This window comes from Pinus tabuliformis, chromosome 8 (genome assembly GCF_031772625.1).
Source record: "Pinus tabuliformis cultivar Carrire ecotype Pingquan chromosome 8, CPIR1, whole genome shotgun sequence".
Classification (NCBI taxonomy): domain Eukaryota; kingdom Viridiplantae; phylum Streptophyta; class Pinopsida; order Pinales; family Pinaceae; genus Pinus; species Pinus tabuliformis.
In genome coordinates this window covers 37161242-37175845 of record NC_142294.1, presented here as the reverse complement: position 1 = coordinate 37175845, position 14604 = coordinate 37161242, and positions in this window count along the sequence as shown.

Sequence of the window (14604 nt, the reverse complement as noted above, 5' to 3'; positions counted from 1 at the left end):
AGATGGCTCGGTGAAAACTCAGGAGGTTGGCCCCGAAGTCTACGGGACTTCCTCGGTAATTCAGCCACGATTAAAAAATTTTAACTACTTTGTTAGAAAATTATATATTACGGAGCAATGGAACACATATAATATTGCAGAAATATAAACACAGAAAATGCACAAAACAAGAGAGACAGAGATATACGTGGTTCACCCAGTTTGGGCTACGTCCACCCCGAACAGCCAGTCCTTCCTTTCTATTATCCAGCAAAATGAAGAGATACAACCTACAGCAAAACCGCTGTAATATCCTCTGTTTTCTCTCACAGTCTCACCTCTATGTTTCTCGCTCAACGAATACACATATATCACAGCCTCAGATACAGTGCCCTCATATAAAGAGAGGGGTTGCCTTCTAGGGCAAAAAACCCTAAACTAAACATAAGTTCTACCGTCAGATCATCCTCCTAATGAACGGCCCAGATCGACTAGAAATTACTATACTTTTACAAGGCAATTTTACAGCTGTTTTTAACTTCGGGGGCGCTGCCCCCGAAATCCCCCGCCAGGGGGGGGGCTCCATAAAGTGACCCCCCACGGCAGCGATCATTTTACGGGCGGCGTTGCCGCCCCATTTTGAACTGGGGTCCAAAATGCCGGTACTATAGAAGATAATCAGGCTCCACACCCAACAATCTCCCACTTGGAGACTGATTGTAGCAACTCCACCGCTACTCCATTTGCTGGACAATGACTCCTCTTTGGACCTGGTTGTTTCTCATCTTCATCGTCATCCTTGAAGACCAACTGAAACTGAGCATATTCTCAGTTTCTCCCTGGTTACAACTTTTGTTAGCATATCTGCAGGGTTCTGGCTAGTGTGTATCTTTTCCAGCTTCAACTCTCCATCTTCCAACACTGATCGTATGAAATGGTACTTGAGCTGTATGTGTTTTGTCCTGGAATGAAATGCTGAGTTCTTTGCAAGATGAATGGCACTTTGACTATCACTGTATAACGTGCCCATATCATGCTCCTTACCCAATTCACCCATAAACCTTTGTAACCAAATCATTTCTTTACTAGCCTCTGTAGCAGCAACATACTCTGCTTCTGTTGTTGAGAGTGCAACAACACTTTGGATTTTTGAAACCCAACTGACAGCTGTTCCTCCGACAGTAAATACATATCCTGTAGTGCTCCTCCTATTATCTCTGTCACCTGCCATATCTGCATCAACATATCCTTGTAGGGATATGTTTGAACCACCAAAGCATAATGCCTGATTTGTGGTACCTCTCAAATATCTGAGAATCCATTTCACTGCCATCCAATGTTCCTTTCCTGGATTGTTCATGTACCTGCTTACAACTCCCACTACATGTGCAATTTCAGGCCTTGTGCAGACCATTGCATACATTAAACTTCCAACTGCTGATGCATATGGAACTTTAGACATATAATCCATGTCTTCTTGGGTCTTTGGGCACATTTCTTTGCTAAGTTTGAAATGGCTAGCAAAAGGTGTACTAACTGGTTTTGCATTTTGCATGTTAAATCTTTTCAACACCTTTTGTATGTACTCATTCTGAGACAATGTTAATTTTCTATTTTTCCTGTCTCTAGTTATTCTCATACCAAGGATTTGTTTTGCAGCACCCAAATCCTTCATTGCAAATGAATTTGCCAATTTTCTTTTGAGCACATTTATTTCCTGCATGTTAGATCCTGCAACAAGCATGTCATCTACATACAATAACAATATAATATAGCTGCCATCATTTTGCTTTTTTAGATAAACACAATGATCAGAGTGACATCTAGTATAACCTTGTTCAGACATAAACTTGTCAAATTTTAGATACCACTGCCTTGGAGCCTGTTTTAAACCATACAAGCTCTTCTTCAACCCGCACACAAGTTTCTCCTTCCCTTTCACCTCATATCCTTGTGGCTGCTGCATATATATCTCTTCCTCCAAATCCCCATGGAGAAAGGTTGTCTTTACATCTAACTGCTCAAGATGCAAATCTTCAGCTGCTACAAGACTTAAAATAGTTCTGATTGAAGTCATTTTAACAACAGGAGAAAATATTTCATCAAAATCAATACCTTTCTTCTGTGCAAACCCCTTCACCACAAGTCTAGCTTTGTACCTTTGCTTTCCTCCATCTTCTTCCTTCAGCCTGTAAACCCATTTATTCTTCAATGTAGTTTTTCCTGCAGGCAACCTGACTAAATCCCAAGTCTGGTTATGCATTAAGGAGTCCATCTCTTCTTCCATGGCTACCTCCCACTTCTTCTTGTTTTCAACCTGCATTGCTTCTTCATAACATTCAGGTTCACCGGAATCAGTCAACAATAAATAATATAATGAAGGAGAGTATCGTTCAGGAGGTCTACCTATCCTGGTAGATCTTCTAACACCACTTTCAGGTGTTTAGGGTGCCTGTCGTTGTTGTGGTGGTTGTTGTTGTTGTGGTTGTTGATTATTATTATTTTCAGGCACCTTTACTTTTTCAGTGATTTCATCAAGGACTGCGTATTCCTTGTTTTCCTTTTCCTACAACTGATTCTTATACAAGACCTTTTCATTGAATATTACATCTCTGCTCCTAATGATTTTGTGATTTTCGTAATCATATAAGCGATAACCAAAATCATTAACACCATATCCAATAAAGGTACATTTCTTTGACTTTGCCTCAAGCTTTGTTCTATTTTCTTTATCAATATGGACAAAGGCCTCACAACCAAAAGGCTTTAAAATAGAGTAGTTTACATTTTTACCTGTCCATGCTTCCTCTGGAACACCACCATCCAAGGAACTTGAAGGCCCTCTGTTTATTAGATAAACAGCAGTATCTACAGCATCTGCCCAAAACTGTAAAGGAAATCCTGCATGCAATCTCATGCACCTTGCACGCTCCATGATTGTTCTGTTCATCCTTTCTGACACACCATTTTCTTGTGGTGTTCTTGGAACTGTCTTCTCTCTGCGAATTCCATGCTCTGAACAGTACCTATCAAACTCTTTGCTGCAATATTCACCTCCATTGTCTGATCTAAGACACTTCAATTTCTTTCCTGTCTCAATCTCAACCAAAGCTTTCCATTTCTTGAAAGTATCAAATACATCAGATTTATTCTTAATACAATAAATCCAAGTTTTTCTAGTTGCATCATCAATAAAAGTAACATAATAACGAGAGCCACTGAGAGATGATACCTGAGCAGGTCCCCATACGTCTGTATGCACAAGCTCTTATTTTTCGTTCTTCTTTTCTTTCCCAACTCTGAGAAATCTGACTCTCTTCTTTTTTCCATAAATGCAGTTCTCACAGAAATCCAAATCAACATTCTTCAAACCTGGCAACAAATTTCTTGAGTGAAGAATCTTCATCCCTTTTTCACTCATGTTTCTGAGCCTATGATGCCATAATGCTGCATCTGCTCCTTTGGAAGTCAAAGCATTAACAGAGTTAGAAATACCATTGCATAAATACAATGTACCAACCTTTTCACCTTTTGCTATTACCAGGGCTCCTTTTGTGACCTTCCAAGCTTTATCTGTGAAAGTTGTCACACAACCTTCACTGCCTAACTGCCCTGTTGAAATCAGATTTTTCTTTAGATCTGGAACATGCCTTACCTCCTTTAGTAGCCATTGGTTTCCATTCTGCTGTTTTACAAGAACCTTACCCATTCCAAAAATTTTACAGGGTTTGTCATCACCCAGACGAACTTGTCCAAAATCTCCTTGAACATAGTCATAAAAGTATTTCTTTTCAGGTGTGGCATGGAATGAGACCCCTGAATCTACCACCCAGGAATCAGTAATATTTTCAAAAGAAAGAATCAAAGCATCTTGTAACACCTCACCTGTCACATTTGCTTCATGATTGTTTTCTTGCTGTGCATCTCCTTCTTTTCCCTTCCGAGATCTACAGTCTTTCCTTAGGTGTCCTTTCTTTCCACATTTCCAGCACACTATCCCCGATCTGGACTTGGATCTGCCTTTCCTTGATTTACTGCGATATCCTGAGCTCTTTCCTCTTTCCATTTTTCTTCCTCTAGACTCTGCACTCAAAGCATTTCCCGATGTCTCACCGGAGCTTTTCCGTCGCATTTCCTCGCTATGGATAGCACCGACAACATCATCAAACTTTAAAGTACTAGATCCAGAAACGGAGTTACTAATGGCCATTACCAAACCATTCCAACTTTCTGGTAATGAGCACAGGAATAACAGAGCTCTGACTTCATCATCAAAGTTTACCCCTACAGAACTTAACTGACTTGTAACTGTATTAAAATCATTTAAATGGTTTGCAACAGATCCACCTTCCAACATATTCATATTAAATAACCGTTTCATAATAAATACCTTGTTTGAGGCCGAGGGTTTTTCATATAGTTTCGACAACGTCTGCATCAAACCCTCTGTCGTGGTTTCCTTCGAAATGTTGAAGGTGACTGACGCAGCAAGGCACAACCGTATTGTTCCGAGTGCCTTTCTATCCAGAAGGTTCCATTCTTCGTCTTTCATACCCGTCGGCATCTTTGTTTTTCCGCCCAATGGTAGGTATAGATCTTTCTGATACAGATAATCTTCCATCTGCATCTTCCACAACGAGAAGTTTTGGGCGTTAAATTTCTCGACCCTAAACTTACCATCTTCCGCCATTGCTCCCACTCGAACCAAGAACCCTTCTTTCCTGCGAGTTTATCAGCCAAATAGACCTTCGGCTCTAATACCAGTTGTTAGAAAATTATATATTACGGAGCAATGGAACACATATAATATTGCAGAAATATAAACACAGAAAACGCACAAAACAAGAGAGACACAGATATACGTGGTTCACCCAGTTTGGGCTACGTCCACCCCGAACATCCAGTCCTTCCTTTCTATTATCCAGCAAAATGAAGAGATACAACCTACAGCAAAACCGCTGTAATATCCTCTGTTTTCTCTCACAGTCTCACCTCTATGTTTCTCGCTCACCGAATACACATATATCACAGCCTCAGATACAATGCCCTCATATAAAGAGAGGGGTTGCCTTCTAGGGTAAAAAACCCTAAACTAAACATAAGTTCTACCGTCAGATCATCCGCCTAATGAACGGCCCAGATTGACTAGAAATTACTATACTTTTACAAGGCAATTTTACAGTTGTTTTTAGCTTCGGGGGCGCTGCCCCCGAAACCCCCCGCCAGGGGGGGGCTGACCCCCCACGGCAGCGATCATTTTACGGGCGGCGTTGCCGCCCCATTTTGAACTGGGGTCCAAAATGCCGGTACTATAGAAGATAATCAGGCTCCACACCCAACATACTTCACACGCAAACAAAGTAAAATCTCAATGAAAACCACCTAAAGCCTCTAAAGAACCAAACAAATTTGAATCACATGCCTAAAGAATCTAGGAGATCAAACACACACAAACAATAACTTTCCGTACTGAAAACACTAGTTGGTGATGAAGCCCAACGTCGCAGAGTTCAATACAGAAATGGCGGTTGGAACAGTTACCCCGACAAACTGCTTAATGAATAGACTGGCACAATTTTCTCCACTAAACCGTCTCGAGTGAAGAGAACCCCCCAGAAAATCCAAGTGAGTCTAGCCAACGTCTGCTCCAGGTACAGTGGGATCTTCCCACCACTATCACCTTAGGAAGCATACTAAAGAATATGGTCACTAAGGTTACTAACGGAAACAAATATACCTTAGGGAACAGTCTACGATCCGATACGCACGCAAGGGCAGAGTAACAAGCTCAATCCCCTTGAAGGCTCCTTGACATAATATAAGGTTTACCAACAAGTGACCCCAGGCTCCTCGACAATGGTTAATCCGAGGTTTACCGTTTTTAATACGTGAATATCTGGCGTCATTCCCAATGAGGAAGGATTGATTCCCACACTGGTTCGAACACGATCTCGTGCTTCTCCTTTAAGAGGAGCTTTCCCCGAGCATAAATGCAACAATTGGATTTCTCTCCTACTGCAAGATACAACTACTTGTTTGTTTTACTGTCTTGGAGAGTTAATTACTCCCTACTCCAAAACACTAGCCTAAGCTATGTTGGTGTATCAGAGCCCTATAAATAAGATATTACTAGATGAATTTTACTTTAAGCGTTATTTTTATTGGTTTTTGTTTAAGTCAAGAGGTGCGGAGATGAAACTCGTGGTATGAAGACTTGACTCGAAATCACTAAAAAATGCACTTAAGATGATTAAACAACCTTTTCCCTTCAATGAACTTCTAGCTAGGAAAGAGTTTGAGAATGCAAATACTTGTAAACACGAATCTTTCTTAACAAACAAATTAAAAGAAGAGCTTTTTGTCTTTTCCAATGCACTCAAAACGAGACAACTAGTTATTTTCACAAAAATTTCCCTTTTCTTTCAAAACACTCAACCACTACAAAAACAAACTTTTTCCAAAAGAGATTTTTATTTTTTATTTTTTATAAAACATTCAAAACTATGGAAATGACTAACTTTGAGATCTATAAACTATAAAAACCTATTTGAAGTCAAAGCTTACAAGATGTCTTTTTTAAGGATGTTTTACTTAGCTAGATGTAAACTAAGGACCAATTTATGCAGAATCACAAATCAGTCAAAAAACAACCAATTTCGTTTTCTTTTTTAAAAAATGAAATCCAAACTTTTAACACAAGCTTTTTCGAAGTTTTGTAAAGAGAAAACACAAAGCGGATTCCTCAACAAAGGTAGATTTTGCAAATGGTCAGACTCATAAGAAGGCTGGTAAAAACCAAGGTGATCTGAGGCTTCTACAGCTTCTAAGCTCAGAGCTACTACAAGACCAAACTGAAAACCAAACCCAATAATCAAAACCTCTAGGAATTTCACCTAAAACCCTAACACCAATGAAATTAACCTAAGGAAAGCTTCTGACAAGTTATATGCAGGTCTGGGCAGGGGATAATAACATCTAAACAAAAACTAAGCTGACTAATAGAGAAAATCTTAGGTTTTCCAAAATTTTGACAGGGTCCGGAGGCCCACAGTTAACACAGGTGCGGTACCGCTCTGTGCTTAAAGCAAAAGTGCGGATAGGTCCGCACTGTGTCAAAAGCCTAGGGTGCGGTCCTCTCCCAAAGTTATGAAAAACAAAAAATAATCCTGAATCTACTAAATCTACCCAATTCCACACACAACAAGCCAAAAATATAAACAAAAACACAGTTTCTCAGGTCAAAGTAAAAACAAGGAAAAAATCAAGTCCCCAGTGGAGTCACCATTTTGTCACACGGAATGAGTCGATCTTGCAGACAAGATAGGCCTTCCTAGAATCTAACGATATCTAGTGACAAGCAAGCCAATCAAAAACTATCTTTCTCTAAATATGCATTTATAAACAAAGGCAAACAAGTGTTTTAGGCCTACCGTGGGTCCAATGCAAGTTTTTGGAAGCCTCGTTCCTTTGATCCAAATGAGCTCCCTTGTTGTGAATCTGCAAACACAAACAAGCAAACAAATTAAATAGCACCTGCAAAGCCAATATCATATAGCATACTTGACATGATGATCAAGGAATTCATGAAACAAATGACATAAGACAATTTGTTGAGAAAAATGAATCTGATTGTATTAATTCAAATCAAAGAAGAAATTTACAACCTGTGCCTTGATGTTGTACAAGCTCCTCCCAGGATCCAACAATAAGTCTCCTCTACTTTGACAAGTTTCACTCTCTTCCCAATGAAGCCAAAAAGGTATGTGATCTCTCCTCTCAAGCTTAACTAGGAAGTCTCAATTCCACCAGCATTTACCCTCAAAAATGTTCAGCTTCTAACCTGCCTAGCAACCAGCCCAATGCCTTAATTTATAGTGCAATGGAGGGAAGTTACTAGGTCCTCCTTCAAAGGGATAGATCCTCTCATCAAGGGATTAGCTCCTTCTCTTTTGGGATGCATGAACCACCTAAGAGCGACCAATCCACATCAAAATTCCTTCTAGAATAATCTAGAATTAACCCAAAGTGAGTTTTTTAGAATAAACTTGCGCCTTTTTGACTTTCACAGGGGTCCGCACCCACTCTTTTAGGGATAGAGCGGGCAGGTCCGCAGTTTTTGTAAACAGGGGGTGCGGGACCGCAGGCAACAATGAGAGAAAGTGCGGAACCAGAGCTTTATTGATTTTTAATGTCTTTCTCTCATTTTCAAAGTTTGACTTGAAGAGCTAAGGTCTAAGACTTGCTTAGGAGGACAGTACAAGTGATGATAGACCCATACTGACTGCAAGTAATCATGGTGATGATATTTTTGTGTAACAGTCTACTAGAGAAAGGAAGCTTCAATATCTTACTATCAAGGAATATCTGATCAAGTGGAAGGACTTACCCGAAGAAGAAGCTTCTTGGGAAAATGAAGCATTTTGTTAACAACATCCGTCATTACATATGCTTTGAGGACAAAGAATTCTTTCGAGAGGAAGGCAATGTTATGTAAAAAAATTAGTTAGTTTTAGGTTTACTATTTAATTTTAGGTTAAAATAGACGAAAGGGCACGATCATAAGATCATGCCCTTTCCCCAAAGGGTTCCCATGGCGATATATAAGCCAGGAAACCCCAATGTAACAATCATCATCTGTCAATTCATTTTTAATAAGATATTTATACATATATTTCTGTTTATCAAGAAGTTTTCACTTCATCTAGTATCAGAGCAGGTCACTCCCCATCGCTGAGAGGTCACCGATTTTTCCAGCGTTGTTTTCCTCTAGCGCTCTGTTGCCGCCCACTTTCATTGCTTATTCGTTGTCGTCTATCTCTCGATTTTCTTTTGCTAACGTCTATCTCCGCCTTGTTGTCTCTGTTACCGTACGTCTGTCGCTGGTAAATCACAACTGTTCCCCCGTTGCGTCCGTCCTCTGTAACTCTGAACCCCCATCCACAGTTCTCTGCACTTGTCTGCAGTCTTCGACATACCGTCCCCATCCTCCGCACCATCCATTACCATCCGTCTGCTGTACGGGCTTACCCTGTCCACTTTTTCCCTTCCGCCATACACATTTTTCATGCGGTCGTCGTACCCTGGTGAACGTCGAGTCATCCATCGTAAATATGTGGTAAAATTCAAGTTTTATGAATAGTCAAAAGGATACGATGTGACTATTCTGAGTGGTAGTAATGTCTGCATCGTCCATTACCATCCGTCTGCTATGCGAGCTTACCCTGTCCACTTCTGCCCTTCCGCCAGACACATTTTTTGTGCGGTCGTCGTACCCTGGTGGACGTCAAGTCATCCATCGTAAATCTGTGGTAAAATTCAAGTTTTATGAACAGTCAAAAGGATATGACGTGACTGTTCTGAGTGGTATCAGAGATATCAGTTGTACTTGCGTGCAAGTTCTTCCATATGGTGTTCCAGTTCAGTCAGTTTCGTAAAGCATTTCACCCCTCCCTCTCTCTCGCGCTTCATACTTTAGGGGGCATCTGTTACACAGTAATTTGTCACTGTCTTCACTCCAATCTTCCTACTATGTCATGTGTCCAAGTTTTACATGCTCATGTTAGACAAATGCTCTCTGATGTTTCCAATGACCCACTTTTCCAAAGGTCTCTGCATCATTGCGTCTGTTTTCCAAATAAACGCGCTGATGGGCGCTCCAAAACAGTCCAGAAGCGCTGCCATCGCGGAAGTACACGTGATTCTTGTGATGGTCAAATTTCATGTGCCAGCGCAACTGTCTCTTGTAGTTTCCCGCGATGACATGACTAGCTACGTTATTCAATAGTGATGTTAGCGCGGCAGACCAGTTATGTGCCTGCGATGATCCAGATTGGGCGAATTTGTTCCAACAGTCGGCCTTCTAGACGACTCCACCCCTGGTTGTTGACCTAGTTTATGTCACCCTCCTTTCTCTGGTGTGGCTGTTCCGTCATTTGTGCTACCTTCCTTGGAGATAAGCTCATCCTCCCACCTTTCATGGAGACTCCTTCTCCTATTTAAACTCTCACCATTGCTATGTGCTGCTAGTTTGGAATTCTTAGTCTTTGGAGTGTTGTTGTTAGTACTTGTGAGCTTGTTAGATAGCTGGTGTGAGTGTGACAAGTGTGGGATTGTTTGATAGCTTGAGGAAGGTTGTGAAGTGCCTTTGATCTTGTGTAAAACTTATGAGTGAGAGAGACTTGTGTATTGGGAGATCTATCTTCAAGAGTGAATGCTTGAGGAACATGCTGGCTGGACCCTCTTGAGAAGGCTTGTGACGTCAAGACTCCGGTTGTAAGCTTACTGTTATTTCATATTTAATGCAATCAATGTTGTTTTCCTATGTCTTGTATGTAATGTACTTGATAGCTCATGACTTCTTGACTTTATGAGTAAATAGATCATTTGTTGTATCCGGTTACGTGCTTTGTTGTATTTCCTTTGCTTTGTTTCAGGTTGATTACTCATTAGGAGAAGGAAGCGGAAGCTGGAGCAGCGCAACGAAACTCCATCAACCACCGGTTGAGGTAGGCCTCCAACTTGAACTATTTAAGGAAAGCTATTGTTGATTTGTCCTTGTTTGTGACTAGACCCACTCTAGGGCTAGAGGGGTTGCCTCTGTCCGCAGAGGGAACACTTTCCTGCATCACAATTCCCATGCAAGAAAGGATATTGCCAAAAAATATAGAAATCAACATTACATAATCAAGAAGGCCTATATTGCCAGTCACAGAAACTGTTAATTTAACCAGTGTTTCTTTTCCCCCACAGGCCAACGTTTATCCCGAGTAGCCGCCCCCCACCCAGGATACAAAGATAGCATTATAACATACCAAACTTTATATGCCAACCTCTAATAGAGACAGGCAGTAGCTAGGTATACCTCTCGCGTTCTCGACACCACGAACCTATAACCAACAAAATTTGGCTCCTTAAGAAGTTGCGGACCCATGTTTATACAACGGATATATGGTCTTAACTCCACCTCTTCTCCCACCACCTGTAGGCGCCAAGGATTACCAACCTTCACATTTTGGAGAAGACTGCATATTATCACAGTGAATACACGTGTGAGGGTGTGCGGGATACCACCCACCATTCCAAAACAATAAAGGCTCTGTCATATCAATCAAACCTAAGCGGGTCTCCAGCTTTTTCACACCTCAATCGGGGGTTCTCATTAGGAGTTAGGTCCTATTTCAGAATCACAGTCAATTGGTCCATTCCTACTTCCCCAATCCCACTTATCCAAGGATTATCTATATTTACTCCCGGGTGAAGACAACCCCAGTTTGCTAAGAAGTATGCATCTTTTTTGTCATTGGGGTGAACATGCAGGGGATAATATATTCGAAATCTTGAATAAGTTCACTGATACCCTAGATCAAGCAAGAATTCCTCCATATTTTACTATTATTTTCCCATTGGGACCCCTGGTTAAGATTTTTAATAATATCAATGACCAGAGAAGAGTCGCTTTCCACCACCATTTTTCTCAGCCCTTCCCTTTTGCCTATTATCAAACCATGTTTAACAACATTGAATTCAACTTCGTTGTTACTTCCCATGCCACAATCCAAAGCATATATTGAGACAGCCTGGCCCTTCAAATCTCTAATGACCCCTCCAAATCCTGTATCCCCAGGGTTACCTTTGAATGCCCCATCAAATTTTAGCTTGAGAAAACCCTCACTGGGACATGAGAAGCGAGAAGGAGATTGGTTGGGAGGCAACTTTAATTTCCAAGATGAGGGTGCAAGCATTTGTGGGGATAAGTTGAGAGTAAATAGTATCCATGCTTCTTGGTGTTTAACCTTCCAATCATCATAATGTCATTTCTCTACTAGTATAGATTCTCTTACATTTTGGAGTATTCCTTCCAGATTTCCAAGTGTGACAGTTTATGTTCCTCGAAAATCCTTTTGTTCCTTTCCTTCCATACTGCCCATAAAACAAAGCCGAGAGATAAACTATAGGCTTGATTTACAACCAGATTGGAAGAAATTCATTTCCTCCAACTCCCAATGGTGGATTAGATATTGGTATTATCGCGGTCTAGATGACCAAAAGGAGTATCTATATTATGCCAGAGTCGCGCTACAAAAGGGCATAAATTCAGGAGATGCTATATGGTTTTGGTCAGAGAGGAACACATATTGTAGAAATAGGGCCCATGGATTCCTCTCTTCTATAATTGGTCCCAGGAGAGAATCCTTCCACTGCACACTAACCACAGGAAATACATTACTTTCAACCAAAATTGTCTCGTCCATATTTTCCTCCAGAGTGGATTGTATTGATCTGGTTGCTCCTATACTATTAGTTTGTAAGATTCTTTTATGGTGAACATACCTTTGGTTTTATAGCCCCACCTGAGAATGTCATGTCCTTCTAACGATGCAATTCTTCTAGTGCACATCTCGGAATCAAATGCATCCCATTGATTTGAGTCAGGAGGGTTGTGCCAGTATTGTTTCGTTTTCCATTGTCTCCATTGATTCCTGGGGGTCGGGTCCCAAAACTGATTAACCGTCATGTTGTGGGGTCTAGTGAAAAGGAAGATCTCCGCCAAATCCTAACGACTCAAGAGTTTTTCTCATTGTTTCCACGAGTCTAGCTAGAATAGAGGTCTCCTCCCATCCCTGATTTTGCAGAATGTATGGTTGTGTATTAACTCTTTATTCTCAGAAGCTAAGCATCAAATTAAGGATCCTCTTAGAATTCCTTGAATTCTCAATCTTTCCTCTGTAGTTGAAGGAATGTTATATTTCCAACCCCAAATGATCTTCCAGAAATCAGTACCACCTTGAATGCATCACCACCAGAGTTTTGCCCCAATCACTTGTTTTAGTAGAAAGGGATCCCAAAGACCTAACCCACCTGCCATTTTAGGTTTAGTCAACTGATTCCATGAAAGAAGTGCCCAGTTTTTAGCTTCATGAGTCCCCTGCCATAGTAACTTTTTGAAGATAATTGTGATATTAGAGCAAGCAGTTTTAGGAGTAGCTAGACCTAAGAGTTGATATATTGAGATCGATTGTAGCACAAACTTCAGTAAAACCACCCTCCTAGTAATGTTTAAGGATCAGAAAGACTAGTTTTGAAGTCAGGATTGGATTTGCCCAAGGAGGGTTTTCCAACAGGATATCCTAAGAGAGTTAGTGACTAGGGGAATTCCCAGGAATTTGGATGGAAGGGAGCCAATGCGAAATCCCAAAATCCTAGCAAGGAAAGATTGGGAAGGAACTGGGGTGTTGAAGAAAAATATATTGAATTTATCATTATGAGCTGAGTACCAGAAACTTGCATAAAGTCTTGCAGTATGGCTTTTAGAGACCTAGATTCCCGAAGGGAGACTTGACAGAATAACATTATATCATACACAACTTGTTGGTGGGATAAGGGAAGGTTATTGCCCCATAGACGAATTCCTTTTAAATGGCCAGCTTGAACAACTGATTTTATATATCTTCCCAGCCCTTTCGCAGCCAAATGAAGAGGAAGGGTGAAATAGGGTCACCTTGACGGAGGCTTGTGGACACATTGAAGGTGCAGGAGGGAGAACCATTTATGAGGATCGAGAATACCGGGGAGGAAATGAGAGAGGAAATTTGTTGGATCCATCATTGGTCAAAGCCAAAAGCTTTCAGTATGTTCATAAAAAAGGACCAACTCAGGCGATCATAGGCTTTGGATAGGTCCAGTTTTATTATCATGCTCTTTGATTTAAGGCTCTTGAGAGAGTGAATTTCCTCCTAGGCAGTGACAATGACATCAAGAATTTGGCGGCCTTGCACAAAGCTGAATTTCTCAAGAGAAATCAAGGAAAGAATAATGGTTTTAAGATGATTGAACATAAGGGTGGAGATAATTTATAATATGACATTACATAAAGCAATAGGTTTGAATCCCTAAGGGTCTTCAGAATGAGTTTTTTGGGAATCAGGGCTACAAAAGTAGAGTTAAAAGCGAATGTACCTACCGGGATAGCCAATATTCTTCAACCACTTCCAAGATATCCTTACCCAAAATAGGCAGACCACCTCAAATAATTCTACAGTGAAGTTGTCAGGTCCTGGGGCTTTGTTCTTCGCCAAGCCTTTTACTACCTCCTCAACTTCCTCCATAGTGATGGCTCTCATTAGTGCCATGTTTTGGTCTCTGCTGACCAATTGTGGGATGTGTCTTATAATGTGCTTGATTACTTCTGATCTATCCTACTGGTTTTGGCAGTAGGTTATGAAAATGGTCAACCAGAAGGTTTTCCATGTCTTCATGTTGTACTAGTCAGATCCCCTCCACATCAAGCAGCGAAAAGATACGGTTGTGTTGCCTATGCTTAATCAAAGCTTTGTGAAAGAAACGAGTGGTTCTCTCCCCTTCCCATAGCCATTGAACCCTAGATTTATATTTCCAAAGTATATCCTCCTACTTTCTTCATTCCTCGATCTGAGTTAGGATTTGTCCTTCCTCTACTATCAGGGGACCTAAATGCCCTTGGTTGATCATCTGTTGTTGTACCTTCTGCATGTGGGCTTACAAGATTTCCTGGTATTTTTGGATGCGACCAAATTCTGATTTGTTCCATTTTTTTTTATCTATTTCTTAAGATCCTTCAAGTGGAGTTGTAAGGTGTGCATATATTTG